Source organism: Papilio polytes, unplaced genomic scaffold (assembly GCF_000836215.1).
Source record: "Papilio polytes unplaced genomic scaffold, Ppol_1.0 DF822400.1, whole genome shotgun sequence".
NCBI classification, from domain to species: domain Eukaryota; kingdom Metazoa; phylum Arthropoda; class Insecta; order Lepidoptera; family Papilionidae; genus Papilio; species Papilio polytes.
This window is the reverse complement of record NW_013526804.1, coordinates 969416-974150: the sequence shown is the minus strand read 5'-3', so window position 1 is coordinate 974150 and position 4735 is coordinate 969416. Positions and strand designations below refer to the sequence as shown.

The window sequence follows — 4735 nt, the reverse complement described above, 5'->3', positions numbered from 1 at the left end:
TGTTAAAGCGGGCACTACCACTGTTAAATGATTAACTGATGTTACTCAGAAACAATGTAACTAATATTCTATGAAGAATTTTAGAAATCTGTTCAGTAGATTTTCAATTCATTTGTTACTAGTCGTTGCACGCAACGTCGTCCGCGTCAAATTAAAAAAATATAGCCTTTTCATTCCCATTTGAAAAGCTATGTTATTATTTTTAATAACATAGCTTTTCAATGGTTCAAGAATTTAAATCAGCCCAGTCGGTTTTGAGTTATTCCAATACATAAAATAATACAAATCTTTCCTCTTTATAATATTAGTATAGAGTATAGACAAACATTTCTCACTATAACCTGTTATCTTAAATTGTGCAAGCATTCGTTGTATTTGAAATTAAACTCCTATGTCTTAAAAGTACGTACAATTTTTAACTTAAAATGTAAACATTAAAAGTGGATTTGACAGTGGGGGAGCCACATAGGAAGGGGAAATATCCTCTTTATGTGTGTTTCCTTCGTCAATTAAGGGTAGGCAACGCATCTGCAATTGCGAATGTTTATTAGCAGCGGTTTCTTTCCATTTCCGTGGATTCAGATGGCCGCTTGCTCGTTTGCCTCCTTATATTATAAAAAAAATGATTTAAAAGAGAAATGTAAGCTATCCTTAGGGTATATGAAAATACTTCAACGTCATAATGGGAAAAGTTTTAGTTTAAGCGGTTCTTTTATATCGTTAGGGTGACTCGTGGGATTTACTTTTACCAGAGATTTGTCCTAACCCTACCCATTTTATTAATAAGTAAAGTTATTAATAAAAAATAAATAAAATATAGCCCTTATTGCTTTTCTGATTACAATACTAAATGCCTTGATACTAAAAATAAATTTATATATGGACTAGCTGTTTCCGTGCGATTTTATCCGCGTGAAATTATAAAAACTTCATTTTATTGTTTCATTTATCAAGTTCTCAATTGCCAATATCAAAATTCAAACGCACAAATAACAACCATGGCAACCTTGCTTCCTTGATGTCGGCAGCTTGTAGTTTATGGTCCCTTTCCCACGTGAAGGTTTTTTCCAATTAATGTACCCCCCAGGCTTGATAGCGTGAAAATATGTAGCCTAAAGCGTGTTGTAAGTGTAGGGCTTTTTATTTAAGAAAGAATTTTTCATAAAATGCTGTGATTGCTGACATCCTACGCCACAAAGTAGTGTGTGTTTACGCTTTATTACATTAGAATAGAAGCATAAAAAATTAATTAGACATTTAAAATGTAATTAGATACTATTTAGTTAAGTTTCTATCTGCCGAAGTAAGTCTTTAAGTAACCTTTTAGTGTAGTTTTAGTAGGTCACTGAATTTCATTTAAGAAACAATTACTAACTTTGAACGCTACAGTAAATATAAAGCATTACGATTCGACAATTTGGTTCGTTTGCTTTCGTTTTTCGCTTCAATTCAATGCAATCCCGTTCAATTCTCTTCGTTTAGCGACGCTTTAGTTCACTTTGCTTTAATTCACTTTATTTACGCTCTGTTAGACTTTAACATTTTCTAACTAACTTTAAACGTCCCTTTTCCCAAACCCAATACGTTTCGGATTGTTTAGCATTTGAGGTCATAATATAATCGTACTTTCTGTACTTTGAAGCTCTTATTTTAATCTTTATCTATGCTCCATACTAATATAATAAAGCGTAAACACACACTACTTTGTGGAGTAGGATGTCAGCAATCACAGAAAATTTTTAAATAATTCTCTCTTTCATAAAAAGCCCTCCACTTACGATACGCTTCAGGCTATTTATTTTCACGCTATCCAGATTAGGTGTTAATACGAGGACCATAAACTAAAGATGCCAACATTAAGGAAGCGATTGAGAATTTGACAAATGTAAACAATAAAGTTTTTAGAATTCCATGCAGATTAAGCCGCAGAAGAACAGCTAGGAATGGATGATTTAAATGTTTAATCCACCAGCCCGGCTAGCTCAGTCGGTAGAGCATGAGACTCTTAATCTCAGGGTCGTGGGTTCGAGCTCGAGCCCCACGTTGGGCGTTAAACTTTTATCCATTTATTTTAAAATTAAAAATTAAATATTTTAATTTGCAAAATGTAACGTTATTCGCGAGTGCCATAAAATATAGAACTAGAAATTGAAAAAGCAATAAAAAGTGTAGCCCTTGTTGCTCACTGATCAATGTTAACGTAGATTTTTATGGTAAAAGAATTATTGGAGTCGGCACAATAGTTTTTGAGTTATTTCAATACATACAAAAATAAAAATCTTTCCTCTTTATAATTTTAGTATAGACATAGATATGCATAGATAAGTCACTGCCATCAGGTAAAATGGCAAAAATTACATACGCACAAAATACTTTGGCCTGTCTAGTCTATAGGTACTAGTGTTATAAAGAGGAAAGATTTGTATTTTTGTACGTATTGAAATAAATCATAAAATACTGGGCCGATTTTAAAAATTCTTTAATTTTTTAATTAAATTTTTTAATTAATTCTAGGCGACTGAAGTCGCGAGCAACAGCTATTGTTTATAAAGGTGAACGGCGGGTGCACTTAAATTCATACTAAACTGCAAAGATAAACAAAAAGTTCAAGATTTAAAATTACTTTTCCATACTTTCTTGATATCTAATGACGAAAGTTAGAATCTAAACGATACTTTAAACTCGGACTGCTCCCGCGGGAAAGTGTCCGCCTTATCTCTAAAATAGGGACATTAACAATTGAAATGAAAACAAAGGATTGTGCCCAAATTACTTTTAAACAATAGTTAACAGTTATGTTTGTAATTTAAGAAAAATGAGTTGCGGGCAATTAGGTCTGTCAAAAATTACTCAATAAAACAGATTTTTTAATTAAAATAATATATTTATACACAAAGGGGCACTAAACATATACATACATAGCTGAGGAAAGACCCTATCAGTTCTGTATTGCAAGGCATAGGTAAAAAGTATATTCAGTTTTTTTTTCTTCAATTTTCTTGTCATTAGTTTTGATTATTAATGGTTAATTTTCTTTTTTTCTCGTTTGTATTTTTTTGTTCAAGTGTATCATGTTACTATGTTTTTTGAAACTGATTATATATTTATTGTTATTGTAATTATAATAATTCACATAAATATTACTATTATCTGTGGATTTTATTTGTTTTCGATTTGACAGCTATTACGTCACAACATGGCGCGGAACGCACCATCACATTTGAAACTTACATCTGTAAAGATTAGGTAGAACATAATAAGATCAGATATAAACGATTAGATTAGAAAAAATACAGTAATTCTAAAAAAATATTACCACATTAATTTCTGTACGTAACAAAAACATTTGTAAAATAATTAATAATCTGAATTGATACTTATTATTATTATAAATGCGAAAGTTTAGATGGATGGATTGATATTTGTTAGAGTTTGTAGCCTAACCAGCTGAATGAATTTCGATGAAATTTGGTATAGATGTAGAGAATAATCCGGAAAAAAACGTAGGCTACATCCATTTTTTTATTCTACGCTGACAGAGTCGCGGGCGAAAGCTAGTGTGTTTCTAATTTCTTATTTGAAATAGCTGTTATGTAGGATTGTAAAATAAATTATTGGAACGTGAGGTCTGGCCGCTTGCTCTGGTATTTTTATATTTATCTTCTCAATCGAGGCACGTAATCAATTGACTCCAAATAATGAGACTAATTCTCGAAGAACTGAATGCTGTGAGATATTTATTACGAAAATAAAATGTTTAGTAGCGTTTTGGTATCACTAGCTTAACTATTTTTTATTAATATGACTCGTTTTAACTAAGTAAATGAAATAATCATGTTTTTACATCGTTTTCTTATAAGAATTGCTTCCATCAATCTTTTTTGATCACCCATGAATCTTTTTTGATATTAAATAGTAGCCTAAATATGTTTTTATATTTATTTTAAAAGCATGTCAAGTTCGTACTTGAAGACATTGGCTTGCGAGGCACAAACTGACTAAAGTAATAAAAGAGAGCCAAGATCCAAACTCCTATATTAAATTTATTTCTGGAAGAGAACACGTCGTGCATTAAATTTTAAAGAACAGTCTAGTTTAGTTAGGAAACTCTTGTAAGATGTATTCGTTGTAAAAATATGTTGTTTTATTAAAAACAAGGTTTTACACATAACGTTTTATCCCAATAAAAAGTCTTCATTTTGAGTGAATTTACTTTTCTTCAAGGGCTTTTCTCTTCCTCCATTTATAAAAACCATGGTCAAAAAACATAAAAACCGTAGCCAGTAGTGCCATCTATTATATAATTTAAGTACCAAACATTCAAGTTAAATAACTTTCTAGTGTACGTTTTCGATGAAAGCGACATCTATGTATTCGATTCAATAACGTAGGAAAAATGTAGCCAGCCCGAAAACTGAATAGATTCCAATTGACTATGGACAGATTCGTGCAATGGCAACACCCGAGAAGTCGATGGTTGCTTCATGGGGATGTCGCAACTAAAATTAATGAACACCTCATGCAGCTCATGATCAGTTACCCAGCTCGTAGATCAGCTTAAATTAGTTTCGGGGTACGCTTCAACATGCAATTTAACAAACCGTGGTTGCTCTGCGACTCACCGGATAGATCACGCCTCATTGGTCAAAATGACAAAACACCGTGTTGAGCTCTAGCCTCATAATTTACTTTTTGAGTGGTAGCTCAACGCTTCGAGTCTAATGTGACCTGAAGT

At 32.1% G+C, this 4735-nt stretch overlaps 1 non-coding gene across 1 annotated transcript; it reads left to right on the top strand.

The window, feature by feature from the left end:
- Positions 1-1971: 1971 nt before the first annotated feature.
- Trnak-cuu lies at positions 1972-2050 on the top strand. The gene has a single exon. It is a non-coding gene; the product is annotated as a tRNA-Lys (tRNA).
- Positions 2051-4735: the final 2685 nt, after the last annotated feature.